Source organism: Rhinoraja longicauda, chromosome 1 (assembly GCF_053455715.1).
Source record: "Rhinoraja longicauda isolate Sanriku21f chromosome 1, sRhiLon1.1, whole genome shotgun sequence".
Lineage (NCBI taxonomy): Eukaryota > Metazoa > Chordata > Chondrichthyes > Rajiformes > Arhynchobatidae > Rhinoraja > Rhinoraja longicauda.
In genome coordinates, this window is record NC_135953.1 from 117,125,071 (window position 1) to 117,142,018 (window position 16,948).

The 16,948-nt window shown below is 38.9% G+C and overlaps 1 protein-coding gene across 3 annotated transcripts in view; it reads right to left on the reverse strand.

Annotated features, from left to right (window-relative positions):
- Positions 1–16,948, reverse strand: part of LOC144596619 (la-related protein 1B-like) — a 58,159-nt gene that overhangs the window by 38,864 nt on the left and 2,347 nt on the right. The window contains exon 2 of one of the 3 annotated variants that reach the window (XM_078405182.1): positions 13,901–14,009. The exons of the other annotated variants lie outside the window; for them this stretch is intronic. The gene's annotated coding sequence lies outside the window, so the exon portion shown is untranslated. The remainder of the gene's footprint in view (positions 1–13,900; positions 14,010–16,948) is intronic. 3 annotated transcript variants of the gene reach the window in all.

Consider the following 16,948-nt stretch of genomic DNA (forward strand, 5'->3'; position numbering starts at 1 on the left):
GCACTTCTAATTTCGTTGTACTGTGCGTACAATGACAATAAAGGCATATTATTATTATTATTATATTATCATAAGAACTGTGTATTGCAGTGAACTCCTTATTAAAGAATGTTGATGCATTTAAAGTACTTTGAGAGAAGGTATAGTAGACTAGTAGAACCTGGAATGGCTAGGCTGCTTTACAAGGATTGACTAAACTTGAAACCCATTGAAGAATGTTTGTGCATAGAACCTTTCTTCAACAAAGGCACTCAGAAAACAACTCAAAAAAGTTCAGATACGTAACTGGGAAATCTTGCAGTAAACTGGCCCAGTGATTTTTCTTGTCACACCACTCAACATCTCCCTCCCGTTTCTGGACCTCATCATCTCCATCACAGGAGACAGACTAGTGACTGACATCTACTATAAACCCACTGACTCGCACAGCTATCTGGACTACACAAGTCTATCCCCTACTCCCAATTCCTCCGTCTACGCCGCATCGTGCAGCGTAGGTTCACTAGGTTGATTCCCGGAATGGCGGGACTGTCGTATGTTGAAAGGCTGGAGCAATTAGGCTTGTATACACTGGAATTTAGAAGGATGAGGGGGGATCTTATTGAAACGTATAAGATAATTAGGGGATTGGACACATTAGAGGCAGGAAACATGTTCCCAATGTTGGGGGAGTCCAGAACAAGGGGCCACAGTTTAAGAATAAGGGGTAGGCCATTTAGAACGGAGATGAGGAAGAATTTTTTCAGTCAGAGAGTGGTGAAGGTGTGGAATTCTCTGCCTCAGAAGGCAGTGGAGGCCAGTTCGTTGGATGCTTTCAAGAGAGAGCTGGATAGAGCTCTTAAGGATAGCGGAGTGAGGGGGTATGGGGAGAAGGCAGGAACGGGGTACTGATTGAGAGTGATCAGCCATGATCGCATTGAATGGCGGTGCTGGCTCGAAGGGCTGAATGGCCTACTCCTGCACCTATTGTCTGCGCCCAGGGTGAGGTGTTTCACACTAGGGCGTCAGAGATGTCCTCATTCTTCAGGAAACGGGGCTTCCACTCTTCCATTATAGATGAGGCTCTCACTAGGGTCTCCTCCACATCCCGCAGCTCCGCTCTTGCTCCCCCTCCCCCCCTACTGGTAACAAGGACAGAATCCCCCCGTTCTCACCTTCCACTCCACCAGCCAGCGGATCCAACAAATCATCCATCAACATTTCCGTCACCTACAACGGGACCCCACCACTGGCCATATCTTCCCATCCCCTCCCCTTTCTGCGTTCCACAGAGACCGTTCCCGCCGTAACTCCCTGGTCCACTCCTCCCTTCCTACCCAAACCACCCCATCCCCGGGCACTTTCCCCTGCAACCGCACGAGATGCAACACCTGTCCCTTTACCTCCTCCCTCAACTCCATCCAAGGACCCAAACAGTCTTTCCAGGTGAGACAGAGGTTCACCTGCACCTCCTCCAACCTCATCTATTGCTTCAGATGTGAACTTATTTACATCGGCGAAACCAAACGCAGGCTCGGCGATCGCTTCGCTCAACACCTACGCTCGGTCCGCGTTGGCCAAACTGATCTCCCGGTGGCCGAGCACTTCAACTCCCCCTCCCATTCCCAGTCTGACCTTTCTGTCATGGGCCTCCTCCAGTGCCATAGTGAGGCCCACCGGAAATTGGAGGAACAGCACCTCATATTTCGCCTGGGCAGCTTGCAGCCCAGTGGTATGAACATCGACTTCTCCAACTTTAGATAGTTCCCCTGTCCCTCTCTTCCCCTCCCCCTTCCCGCATCTCCCTCTATCTTCCTGTCTCCACCTATATCCTTCCTTTGTCCCGCCCCCTGACATCAGTCTGAAGAAGGGTCTCGACCCGAAACGTCACCCATACCTTCTCTCCTGAGATGCTGCCTGACCTGCTGAGTTACTCCAGCATTTTGTGAACTCACACACCATAATCTCCTTTGTGGAGACTTGCACACCAAATTGAGCTCGGGGCCTAATTGGTTGTAATTTGGCAGTACATAAGCAGGGTCAGATACTTGGAACAAAGCAAGCAGAGATCCATGAAATGTCACAAATTACCAGATATACCGAGTCAAATGTGGAGATTTCCCAGGCAAGCTGGTGGTTGATATAAAAAGAATTTACGTTCAGCAGACACCTCAATGTGAATGCATATTGCCAAACGAGGGGGACATTTCATTACCAATGTGAGCGTTTAGAACCTGGCTCATAGTCACGGTTCAGGATGTATTTTGGCTGTATCTACATGTGCATTTGGGGGCAGGAAAAGCTGGCAAGGAAAAATTATGAAAAGAGATGGTGATTTGAGGATGCATTTACAGCTGAACTTCAATGGAGCACAATTTACTTATTGCACAATATTCATAAAATGAGCAAAGCCTCAATGACCTGTTATATCACAAATCCCCATAATATAAAGGATTGGGTACCCATTATACAAATTTCCCAATCATCAGAATTATCTAACAGAGATTTATATTACATCCAACTTTCAAAGAAAGAGTCAGACATAGGAAAGTACACCTCTGACAAGCTGTTGAGAATGAAAACATCATGCCCCAGAATGACAGAATTTATGTCTTTCTTACTTTAAAACTATTATTAAAAAAGATGGGCAGGGGTTGTACAGCAAATTGATACTTCTTCAAAATGTAACACTTGTAATAAATTCCTGCCTTCACATTTTAAACAGGTGCCATATTTTCACATCAAATGATAAAGGTTCTGGAGTAAGCTCACCTGCTGAATTTGAAAAATTCCCTCAAAAAAATGCAGTTGTTTGTAATTCTGAGGAGTTTTACTTCATTTCTCCTTGTTTGGTCATTCAAAAATGTGTGTTAAATTCTCTCAACCTTATTCAAAGAAATTTGTTGTGACAAATTGCCAGTTTGCTATCACAACTACCTTCCAACACATGCAGCTAGGAACAGGATAAAGGCAGTTTTTTTGAAAAACAACAGTAGGTAACTGGTTGACGAATGTTCCAATACCAGTCAAAGACACTACTTAAACATTCTGTCATGATTATTTAGGTAATAAACATTCTACTACTTATTGAAAGAATGGAATACACAATGACAGAAGATTGAAACCAAATAACAGACCTAATTTAACAAAGATTTTTTTTAAATACCAAATTACAACCTTGTGTACTCTTTAAAAAAAGACTAGTACTGATAGTGCATAAAAGTAATTAAATAATTAATCAGCTGTGCATGATTCAAAATGGAATACAATCTATTGAAGAAAAAGCAATTCAAAATAAAAAATCTTCCAATGTTGAGCTTTGTCAGTTTCTCATCCTAATTTCTTTGACACTCATTGGGAAAAGGCAATGTAAACCCAACAATAATTCATGTCACGGTTTTTTTGATAGTTAGTAAACATATGTTTACTGCTTTTTCTGTTCCACGAATTCCCAACATGCTGAAAACGCAGCCGTTATTCTGCTCTTGACTTATTGTATTTCGAAATGCTCCCCTTTAACATTGTTCTCAAACATAATGAGTACAGTTGCAGGCCATGCATGGGACCCCTAAGATCTGTTTGTACCACAATATTTCATAGATTGTTCAAATAATAATTCTCTCTTTTCATTCATTCTTTGAAGCGGAAAAACCACACATTATACTCATCTGCCAAAATTTTATCCATTCACTTAACAAATCTACGAATCCCATTGCAGTCTATGCCCTACTCATAATTAGCTAATATTTGTACCATCAGCAAATTTGGCTTTAGTACATTTCATCCATGTGTAATGTATATTGTGTAGTTAATCATAAAATCATGGAATTGTATAGCACACAGACCCCATTGATGCACATCGTCCATGCAGACCATGAAGCCAGTCTAAAATAATCCCAGTTAAGGCCCCAGCAATAATCCCCACAGTATCCCACGAGCTACAGCTACAATCACAGTCGTATGAAAATGGCTCATTTATCTGTTTTTCATTAGCCAGACAAACAGACCTCCAGTATATTACCTTCTCTTTCTTTGTGCAATAGTCTTTTATGCAGCAACATATCAAATGCCTCTGACTCTTAACTTTATTTTACTTTCTCATCATTCATTTTGATGTTATACGCAAGGACTGCAGCCCCTCAGCTGGGATTCTCAATTACCGATCACAGTGAAAAGCAACCAATGTTCCTTATTCTCTTTCAAAACAATGTCTTCATCCAATAACAATTGAAACTTTCAGTAGGTAATACATCGATTCCTTACTTGACTAACATTCTGTGACACTGGGCTGTAATTCAAGTCATAAAATCTAACTCCTTAGCCCAGTTCTAATAAAGGCCAAAGAAAATCTTACGCAGTTTTTAACATCATGTGCTTTACTACTCAAAACTATACGTACAGCATTATTTAAACACATGTCACATTAACTACTGCAACATTAAGCTGTCTTCTAGTTGGGTGATAACGTTAAGTTTATTTGTAAGCAGACAAGGAAGACATAATGGCAGTTTAATAACAGATCCAATTGTAGGAATAGCCACTGTATCAGAGAAGTAACTCTGTTGTAATTTAAAAATGCTACTTAGTTTTACCACTAAGCCAATAGTTAGACCACTGAGAGCCAATAGCTGAATGGTTACTGTGAATACAGGAAGAAAATTAATGAACAGCATATGTTGACTGTGAGGTTGTGGCACACAAACATTTGTCAGCAGGTATCAAGAGATTATCTGCATGCACACCAACGATCAACTACCATACATACTAAATACCAATAACACCTCTCCTCAATCTCATGTTGATTGACTTTGATTCCTTTCCTGAATCTAAGTTTATCTATGTACTTCTATGCAAAATCTACTTTATTACCCATCTCTTACACTTTTTGTGGATTTTATAAACTGAACAAAAATATGCGTCTCTGGGCTCGTTTCCAAAGCTTTTTTTCCCCCATTGGCAGTTTACCCTCATTCGAAATCCAAGTTTAAGTGACATAAAAATGACAGCCACCATTATTAATTTTGAAGCTACAAATACACATACTGTGAAGCTTGCGCTGCTGAGGAATCTAAACTACCTACAATGTGATGCTGTAACATAAAATGGGCCTGCAACCCAAGAAAGTGCTACGCGCTCCAACCTGAAAGTACGTTTTGAACCAGGATGTGTACAATACACAAGATGTTCGCATTAAACCTTTTGTAGAACACATTTAAAACCTTGCCTATGAGCAATCAACTATGCTGTTTGCATGTCTCCTGATTAATGCTTAATTTCTCATACAGAAACAGAATAGTACCAAGTCTAATCCTAAAGAATTTGGAGCTTTTGACTTAATTATAACTTTAAGGTAACATACACAAATCAATTATACTACCAGATGATGTTTGGGAATATATTTCATTAAATCTGACACAGGGATACAAAATAGAAAAGGATAGTTTCAACTCTCAAGCCAGTTCAACATTTCAATTTAACAAGTGTTCCGTGAACCAATACCATATTTCTACCTTTGCCCTGTCTCAATCAGAGACATCAACATTTTCATGCCTGTGCAGCTCTTCAGAACTCCTCCTTTCTGATCAGTATAGTAATTTTTCATTGTCACTTTTCATTTAGCTTCCATTTTTCCTGACAACATAAAAGTCACTTCCGGGCTGGATCATGTCTTAGATCTGAAAATTAGACTTTGCGCACAAACACTTAGCTAGTTAGGCCAGATGCAGAATGCATCTCCCTTCAGCTCTTTGGATCCTTAAATCTAGGATCAAGGTCTCAGGCAGCATAACCTGGAAGCACTGTCCCTAAACAATGGGTGTTGAAGCTGGGGGCAAAACAATGTATTTGGCTAAAATCAGTTGTTAATTTTGAATGAGTTTTAAATGTTCCCGACACTTGAAATAATAAATCATTCAAATGATCTTTAAAAACGTCAGAAAAACACTTTAAATAACCAATAATTTAGACAAGAAAAAAGTGACTGAAAAACGAAGCTTCTCCCATTTGTTTCCAAAGAATCATTTGAGATTGGATAACAGTCTTGGATAACAGCCCTGAAATGACAGTTGGGGGAGAGGAGAGGATCGGTAGAATCATTAGATATAGCCCGTGGGCGATCGGAATGCCAGCAATAGATGTAGCCAGGAAGCAGCCGGGGAGGCAGCACGGGCCGTCGTTGGCAGCCCAACCTGGCAGTGCTGGTCAGGTCTGAAAGCGGTCAGAGGGGCGATCTGGGCTGGCAATGGTAGCACGGCCTGGCAGTGAAGGTCAATGGTTCTGGCCTGGGAGCAGCTGGGGCGGGCCAGCAGAAGCTTCAGTGGTCCTGGCCTCCGAGGCAGTAAACGTTGGCACTGAATCTCCCAGCGCAGCTGTGGGTCTCGGCCTTATGGCAATGAGGTGTGCAGCACGATCCAGCAGGGGTGATCTTGACTGAAACGCACTTATCCATGCTCTCCAGAGATGCCACCTGACCCACCGAGTTACTCCAGCACTGTGCCTTTCATCTTTGCACAAGTGTTGATCAAAGCTTGTCAATTTCAATGGCCTCCATAGTGTAACTTGGGGCCTGTATTCTTAAGGCGACTATGGTGTCAGATTATGGCGATCCACTCTCACCAAAATCTGTTTATAAAAAGAGGTCTGTAATAACGAGGGTTTACTGTACTTGCTTTCTTTCTGGTTCCGAGGGTGAAGTGAAATACACTCTTCCGCAGAAGGACCAGAAGCATCTAAGCACGGGCGAGTGCATTGTTTGTGAGGTAATGTGCTCTTTCTGCCATTTACACTTTTTATTTACTCACAACACACTGACTCACAATTCTCAATGCCATTCAAAATGCTCCTTCATCTCTTCGAATGGTCACGGGCTAGTTGTTCCCATGATTCAGTGTTACATTCTTTATACGGTAGCTTTAAGTATATACTCAAACCTCTTCCTTGTTTCTCTCGGCAAAATCTGCGCAACAATTTGGTATAGTGGCTTTTCCAGGAATCTGATGCTGGGAACTCGCAAGACCAACCTTGCCCAATGGATTCCATTCCATTCCAACTAGAGTTTCCATTCTGAGGATGTCAGCCTGAGAGAACTCTGACGTCGGCGCACTTATCCTTTCTGTGAATTTTGAACATTTTGTGTGAGCTGGTTGAATCTTTCCAGCGCGCCCAAGATTTTATTTACCCTCCAACACCTAGCTTGCCCATATACACATTAACATACAACACTTTATTTTAGTTATTGGACTGAAGTATAATCAATCAACACATTTCAAAATCCAACTATTGCACTATAAACTACCTATCTTTCATTTCACAGAGATCTGTTTATTGATGTTTGCTTGGATGTATCAATTATAAACCAAAGTATGTCAAATCTAATTTTCTTCCCATGTGGCACTTGTCCCATGAAAATTAATGTGTTGAATAGGAAAATAACTGCAGATGCTGGTACAAATCAAAGGTATCACAAAATGCTGGAGTAACTCAGCAGGTCAGGCAGCATCTGGGAGAGAAGGAATGGGTGATGTTTCGGGTCGAGACCCTTCTTCAGACCTGAAGAAGGGTCTTGACCCGAAACGTCACCCATTCCTTCTCTCCTAGATGCTGCCTGACCTGCTGAGTTACACCAGCATTTTGTGATACCTTCGAATACATGTTGAATAGATCACTACCACATATTTGGAAATTTTGCTTTCATTACACCTGAAATCAATGATTTGCATCAGGAGTCTATGCTTTCAAATTAGGAAAATGCCTTTCCAACTAGTGTCATATTTCCTCTCAGCATGATGTTATATCTTCAAATGAAATTTCCTCTTTGGTTTTGTGACTATAAACATGGAAAATAAATGATCTCATCAATTTAGACAATATTTTTAAAAACACCAAATGGCATACAGGTTGCAAAATAAAACTAAAAACACCTTTTTCATGTGGTCTCTGATTCTACCCTGAATGTTCTGTTAAGTGTAAAGTTGCAATAGTGAATTATACAGATTTAAAAATAGTAATTTTACATAGCAAGCTTTGTAAACACACTGGTGTTTGGTTATTTGGTCGGTGAAAAAAATTAGCTGCTGTGTGGAAGCACTTGAACTACAACATGCTATTAATGGATAATTTAAGCTTAAGATAGACACAAAATGATGGAGTAACTGAGCATCTCTGGATAGAAGGAATGGGTGAGGTTTTGGGTCGAGACCCTTCTTCAGACTAAGCTTAAAGGAAATTAAACAATGGGAGCTTGCTCGGCAATGCCCTGGCAAATCATAACGATGAATTGTGACATGCTTTCTACATGTTTTTGATAGTTTCCTATTGATATACATTTGGGCCAGTTTTTAAAAAATGTCTCTGCTGTGTATATAACATTTTAAATGAATGACATGGTCAGACCCTTAAGAACACTTACATTTCTGTCAATTAATTTTCTGTGCCATTTCTGCATTGGAGAACAGAATTTAGGAATTACATGACAAAAATCAAAGGGCCGAAAAAACATCTTGAATTCAAAATAACCAAATTACTCTACCACAAAGAGAACAGAGAAGACCATGCTGGAGACTCAAAATGAAACATTAATTGCCAATCATAAATTGGATAAAAAGATAAATAAGATACAATTAAATATACATACAATCCAATATTATTGACTTTTTTGCACATATTCTGTAAAAATCAAGTTTATTCCATTTCGCGATTTTTATGTGGTAGCTGTTTGCAAATTCTTTATGTGCAGATTTCCATTACCCAAACAGCCATAACGCAACAATTACCGTCAAAAAGATAAACAAACCAGTCCCTAGTTTAAAGCACAGGAAGGAAGAAGGGTTCAAGACTGTAGAGGATTCAAGGGAGATTTTAATTTTTAATTTAAAGGATAGGGTATTAAAACCTCAATAATATGCTTGAACATTTCCAAAAACAGACTAGCTGGAAATTTAGAATACAGGAACAAAGGGCAGTTCAAATTTAAATAATTTATTAAGAGGGTAATGAACAATTGGTGTGGAAGCAAGTAATAAGGAAGAGTTTATGGGAGAATAGGAGAGAATTAAGAATAGGAATGATACAAATTTCTGTTTCTATTACGTTAAAGATACACTTCATTGTATTTCATTCTCCTATCTCCCTATTCTCAATTCATTCTACCAACCAAGATGCCAAAAAAAAAGTAAACACTGTGCTGACTATTTCCCTGAAGTAAAATTGGCTACAAGCAGAAACACAAAGTTTATTTCTTAATCAATAGACCTAATTTCAATTTTGTGGCCCAAATGTTTAGAACATTTTATTTCACATTCGTTGATAAAATCCTAAATGAAAATCGAAGATCTCAGTACTTTAAATGGATATTAGCAAATCTAGCCTTTATTTTTTCTCTTTAACTATTTCACAACATTCATTTCTGTTTTGTATTACCAAAAAAGTTCAGATTCAAAAATGTTCTTTAATACAAATCAATGTAGATTGAAATCAATGTAGATTAAATAATTGTAGATTACTTTTAGAATCCTACCTAGCTCTTAAACTAAGTTATACTTGCTAGTTTAATTACACCTGTTCTAAAACAGTTTAAAATGCATAACATGAATAAGAAAAGCACGTTTCAATATTTTTGACTGTCAGCTTCTACAATTTTTCCTCATTTTAATGTTGTTTCTACCTTGAGAAGATTCCTCAAATACTAATAAAATAGACTATTGTCTTCTGTAAATGGAAAGGTGCAAGGAATCTCGTATTTGAGAAATCTTTGCAGTGATCATCACTGGAAACTCTTCAAAAACAAAGGGGATTTCAGTACTAAGACAACTTTATCAATGTTTGGTTTTAAGTGTAAAAAAACTCTTGCTCACTTCACGTGAATAAATTGGATTTAAACAGGCTGAGTGAAGCTTCTAGTCTAGCCAATTCTATTGTTAACCAACTACAAATATCATTGTTGACATGGGAAGTTATTTTTCTATTAAATAATTTTAATATGCCCAATTGATATTTATTGATTCTACCTGGTTGCAAACAGTCACACTCTCATAGTTGAAGTCAATTTGTAACGAGTAATAAATCACACAAAAATCATACAACAAAAACAAATCATTTTGTTGTATTAAAAAATAGTTACCAAAGCTACCATTTAATTTTAAGAATGAGCATAGGAATTGCATTAAATGGCTTCACTCAAATGCTTTCCAGTCCACTGGTCTCTGAAATGCATATTAGCCAGTCATAAAAGTATAGGTACAAATAGCAATACTCTCTCAAATCTAAGCCTCAGGCCTATTGTTCAGGATGACTAGACAGGTTCACACTTCACAATAGAAGAAATGAGTTGCCAGCTTTCAAGGAACAAAAAGGTGCACCTGCAGCTCCTAGAATTGGAACATATTCAGGAGGGCAAAATACCAGTCACGGAGTCACATTCGCTCTACCTTGTCAAATACCATTGAGTGATATTTGCCTGAGGATAACATTTTACATCATTCCATTTGTTGTGCCGTGCCTAGCCTATGTTTGATTCAAGCACCTTTTGATTTATGCGCTGCTTATCAAGCACGTATCCCCTGCATGAAACGTGCGGTGTCTGTACATAGCACAGTTCTTTTCTGCACATTAGTCCAGTCTGATAATTCAATACAGAAGACATAAGACACTCTAGTTTGGAATTTTTTCATATTAAACCTAGCGCTGTTTTCAAGTGTACATTGTGAAATAATAAACTTGGATAAAGCAACCAATAACATTAAATGCCAACCACATGCATATCTGTAAAGACAAAATTGAAGAAAATGGGGCTGAAGAATTTGATCAAGTTGGGACAAAAGGGCAAGTTGAGAACCAAGGTTTATGAGGTATTAAGAATCAAAGAATCATCTGGCCCAAAAACAAACTACCCCACCAACTGTGATGAGCCAGCAAGTAAGAATCCTAATTTCTAGCATTTGACAAGTTTTCTATGGCATTTCAAGTGTTTATCTATTTGTGAGGGTGTATGTCTCCATCAACTCTTCTCTCAGTGAGTTCTGAGTTTCAATCACTCTCTGGGTGAAAGCCCTCCTCAAATCTCCTAATCCTATTAAACCTATTAATCTGATAATGGGAAACATTTCTCAATATTTATGCCCTGCAAATATCTTACAGTAATACTTAAAACTAGCAATATTGTAGCAGCAACTAAATGAGATTGATTCTCAAATTATTCAATTAGGGTGTTGTTTTTGGATGAACTGGAAATCTCCTTTTGATGAAAGCTGTCCTTGAAACCTTCCAACAGTTGGCCCCAAGTGACAATTTATGTTGTTGTTAATTTTCTGATCCAGAAATTCTGATGAACATGGAGGAAAAAATGTATTTGGACTCAGGTAAACATCCCGAAAAACCACTCTCATCTTAGTGCACAAATCATAACAGCAAAATCTACAAATCCAACACAAATTCGTTTTAGCCCTCTATCCAATTGGCCTCCACTGCCTTCTGAGGCAGAGAATTCCACAGATTCACAACTCTCTGACTGAAAAAGTTTTTCCTCATCTCAGTTCTAAATGGCCTACCCCTTATTCTTAAACTGTGGCCCCTTGTTCTGGACTCCCCAAACATTGGGAACATGTTTCCTGCCTCTAACTTGTCCAACCCCTTAATAATCTTATACGTTTCGATAAGATCTCCTCTCGTCCTTCTAAATTCCAGTGTATACAAGCCTAGTCGCTCCAGTCTTTCAACATATGACAGTCCCGCCATTCCGGGAATTAACCCAGTAAACCTACGCTGCATGCCCTCAATTGCAAGAATATCCTTCCTCAAATTTGGAGACCAAAACTGCACAGAGTACTCCAGGTGCGGTCTCACTAGGGCCCTGTACAACTGCAGAAGGACCTCTTTGCTCCTATACTTAACTCCTCTTGTTATGAAGGCCAACATTCCATTGGCTTTCTTCACTGCCTGCTGTACCTGCATGCTTCCTTTCAGTGACTGATGCACTAGGACACCCAGATCTCGTTGTATGTCCAATATGTGGCTTAGTGCCATATGTAGCCACTTGAACTGCACAAATTCCTGGCCCTTCTGGAATCAAAAGAGCCAGCATGCAACAGGGGCCAGGTTGCCACAGTCACTCTAGAAATACAAGGGGCCTAATGTTGATAGCAGTGGGAGTGATATAGCAATTGCAGTATTGTTTATATAATCTAACTTCACCAATATTTGGCAAAGGATAAATATTGTAAATATTACACAATTTTGAATGGCGAACAATTATTCCAATAAAAATTAATGTTCTTTCATTTGAAACCTGGTCAAAAATTGACATGCACAAAAAAAACTTCTGTTTTAAAATTAAGGCACAGCACAATGGAGAAAAGTCAAATGATTTCTCTGAACATTAGCCATCAGGGTTAAAAGACCTTACATGTCACCCCAAGGAGTGGTCTTTGGGTATTCTTGGCTTTGTCTCCCAGCAGGAAAAAGACCTAAACAAAACTGTCATGATCCTCAAGTGCATACATCGTGTTAAAATCTTTTCTTCCTTCATATAATTATCCCTGGTCAAATGTAAAATTCTAATTTATGTTCAATAGTGAAAACACATAAATATTTATATCCTATAGTTTGTAACGACAATGCCAATAGAAATATAGTTATTAAACAAAATGTATCACAAGTTTCTGATTTGGTAGGCTATCACTGTAAGAAACATTCATGAAAATTCTGGAAAAATTCTGTCAAAACCATTTGAGGAGCTATTTTTGAACCAGACACTAAGCCACATATGGGCCAAAACTGAAAGGACATGGTAACATTCAGAAAAATTGTATCTTTTAATTAACTTGACATTTCCTCAACTGCCCCCTTTGCAACAACAGAACAGAGTTTGCACATCACCAATTCCAGAAGTCATGTAGAACCAGGTTCAGTATGTGTAAACCAACATCGTCTGCTGATTAATTCTCCAGGTTGAACAGAAATTCAATGTGTATCACTGTGAATGGCCTGGTTCAATAACTGATCTAGTGAGCGGAATATTGAAAGGTGTAGCAAGTGGCATAAAAGATTTGCACTACACAAGACCTTTACCAACTAGGGAATCTCAACTTCAACAGCATTGTTAGTGACAAATTCCCCAACATGCTGGGAGATCAAACTTTTTTGGACTAGTCACAAAAGCAGGTTAGAGGCCAGATTTCTATAGCCTCTTGAACCAACCTTATCTCAGCATCCCAAGCAATGAGGAGAGTTACACAGGTTTCCCCTTAACATGTCAGAACCATGATGAAACACACTTCAGTTTCCTGGAAATGTGCAGCTCCAATCATCTTCAAAGTAAACATCATCCAGAATAAAACAACCTATTTGTTTGTTAGTTCATCCACTAGGCTATCCACTAGTTCACTTCCTCCACCATCAGTGTGTTTTGGTTGCAGTGCAGAAAATTTACAAACAGTTAGTGTTGGTTCTCAAATGGTCTTAAAAATAAAAGTCAAATTGTTTTAGGATTACTCAGTCGTTGAGTTCGTAGTTATCACCTGATATGCAAAGTCTGAAATCTAGCAACCACACATAGGTGAAAAGGAGGGATGCCCAGGATCTGTGCATTTACTCTTTGTTTTTAAAATGTTGGACTTTGAGGCACTTATTTTGTGTTCCAAATAGTAAATGCTTTGGTATGTCTCACCAGCAGCAAATCTCCCTCCCCCACCCATCTCCCTTGTTATTTTAAATGATCTAGACTTGGAATTATGAACCCAGTGCACAACTGGTTTACCATATGTATGTTCATGCCTCCAAATGACCACAGGTGGAGTTCTTAACCTCAAATGGGAAAGGGCAGGGTTTGGTGGAGGGGTGGAAACAGAGGAGGTGAAAAGGCATAGAAGAGGTTAGCCAATTCCCAACAGTTGAGGGGGTGGGGGAATAAAAGCTGAGGGCAACTCACCCTGGGATGCTCTTGCACACCTCCTAGCAACTGGTTAGAGCAGCTTTGGCAGAGGCCTGGGAGCAGGTCGCCTGCCCGCCCTCTCGGCAGGGGGGTGGTGCAGGGAGACCTAAAGAGGGGGGAAGAAAAATAAATTTTTAAAAATATGGTGGAGAAATCTAATCTCCAGTCCAATCAATCTCATCCAATTGAATAACAAGCTCAGCCCTCTTTAGTCCCAATGAACCATTTAATTTTAAGGTGAAAATTACATTCTTTGAACTCAGAAAAATCTCTCTTTTTTTCCCCCTCTAAAGCATATTAATCATCTTCCAGGATAGAGCTCTTTAGGTGGCAGTCACAGTGTGTTAAAATGGTAAATAGTCAAGGTCAAGACAGTTGTTGGCCAAAGTAAATTTGTTATACAATAGGCCTGATCTTTTCACTACATTCTTACTCCAAATGGATACAACAATGTGATAGGCAACAAGAAACCTGTGCGACTCTCCCCCAATTGCCACTGATGCTCAAATGAGATTAGTTCAAAATAACTTAATTAAATAAATAAGCAAGATCCTGATCTGCAAAGTCCTTCACCAAATACTTTCAGTATTGTAAACTTTAACTGGACTAGTGATTCCAAAGTCAAATCATTGCCCATATGAAAGAAAGACTGTGTAAAGCAAGAGTTTGGAGCGAATACCATCTCCCTAAAAAAAAGGCCAAGTCGTCCAAACTCGACTTGCCCTTGATGTAAAGGACAACACATAGGGTAGGATGATGGAAACAAAAGCTGATGGCCAAATACTGAGAGCTCAATATTCACTGTAGGTAACGTTAAAAGCATTATAATTAAAATTCTGTGACTAGCATAAATCACTATTAAAAATCAATCAGTGGACTAAAGAGAAGGTTGGGTCTGACAGCAAGTGTCAATTGGGCGGGGGCTGTGGAGAAAAGAATACATGTATATTCCATATGGATTTCGGCAAGGCGCTCGACAAGATGCTGCAATAAAAAACAGGTATCCAAAGAAATGGGTCAAATTGGATCCAAAATCAGCTCAGTGAAAGGAGACAAAGTGCATTGGTTGACAGACATTTTACAGATAAGAAAGCTATTTGAAGTGGGGCTCTCAAGGACTTACCATTATGTCCTTTGCTTGTTTGTGGTATGCAACAATGATTTAGACATGTCATGGCACATACGTTTTCAGACAATATTAAAAAATAAAAAAATAAAAAACACAATTGAAGAAAGCTGTAGGAAAATGACAATGGTCTGTTTCGGCAAACAGAAAAGTAGCACACAGTTCATTCCATAGAGAAAGAATATATTTGAGAAGAGCAAAATGAGGCAACAAATGGCATATTACTAATAAAATGAACAGTAGAACTCAAAATATATCAAATCTCTGAAGGCATGGTACCATTATAACAAGTAGGTAACGTGATTATGAATATAAACACTATGCTGCTTTTTATTGGGGTCAAGGTGAAGTATAGAAGAACAGGTCAGTCATGCTAAAAGTTTAAAACAGGTTATCTCACAGGAAGAATCCAATAGCAGCAGAGAGGGTACAGGGATTTACAAGAATGTTGTGAGCTGAGGAAGTGTTCTCATGAGAGCATACTTGCTGATGAGGTTGCTTTCTTAAAATAGTGGAGCAGAGGGGAGTGTTAATTGGGATGTACAATTTTATAACATGGCAAGACAGGAGTAAACATAACAGAGGTTCAGTAAACAAAGGTTCAGTTGACACTTATATTTAAATAATTTTAGGACTAAATCATCCAATATGATTCTCATGAAATATATGCAACAGAAAATCTTGCCATCAGTAGTCCCTGAAAGATGGCTACAATGTTAAATCCTGGAGGAAAATAGGACTTGTGTCTCACAGCTGAGCAGGTATGACCAGGATTTGGTGCAAGTTACTGATAAAACTGCATAAATTGTAGAAATAGAGTCCAAAATAGCATATCAATAAGGGCCAAGGCTAAAGGTCACAAAACAAAATATTGGTAAAGAGGGCATATTTAACAATGAGTCTGAAATTACACCCACAGCACCTCAAGATTGTTTTACTGCCACTAGATAATGTAATCCTCTGGCAAACAAAGAACAAATGACACCGTTGTAATTCAGAATTCACCAAGAATCAATATAAAACAGTAGGTTTAATTCCATTACATGGCACTGGGCAGTTCTAGTAACTTCGTTGCACATTTTAATCAAGTTGGTTAACGCAAGATATTCACCCAGTGAAATGCCTACATTACGTTTAGATCCAAATTAAACAAGTCTTTCTACCAAGCAAAACAAAACTGCAGTATTTTTCTATGAACAGTTAGTAATAACTTCAACATTTAATTCCAACATCATTCACCCATCCCTTGCTTCACTTGAAATGTTGCTTGCCTACAGTCGTACTACACGTGCTCGTCTGAAATTTGATTAGAAATGGGGGATGGGTGGCATTTAAACGGCGCCTTAAGGTTGAATGCGCTGTCATCAGCATATCCGTCCGTTTACTGCTCTTCTCCAAGAAACTCAAGCAATGATAGGCAAACGAGGGAAATCAAACACTTATTTAAGACTGCCACAATTTAAACGTGCTGTTAGAAAACGAATATCTCGAGTACGTTCACACGAAGTTTACTTCTAGTAGAATTATGGGTACGGCCAAATGACCCGAGTCCTAGTTAATAGAAATTGTTTGTACACCCGAGTACTTAAAAAATAATCAATTGTTTTAACGAATATCAGCCATTTCCGCGGGGATTTGGGGGGGGGGGGGGAGGACGGACTTAATGGTGACAATGATTATATACAAACTCCAGTCAAACTAAAAATAAATTTGTTTTAATTCCCGGGAATAGACTTGCAGTTTGCCGACCAACATTTTCTCTCAATACTGCAGTAGGCAGAAAAGTGATTTAATTTAGAAAAGACTGGCCAGAATTCCAGAATACATTCAAATCCTTGAAATATAAACAAACTGGAATGACAATGATGCGACAATACAGGACGAACACATTCATTTATTCCATGTTTAAAAACCGCTTA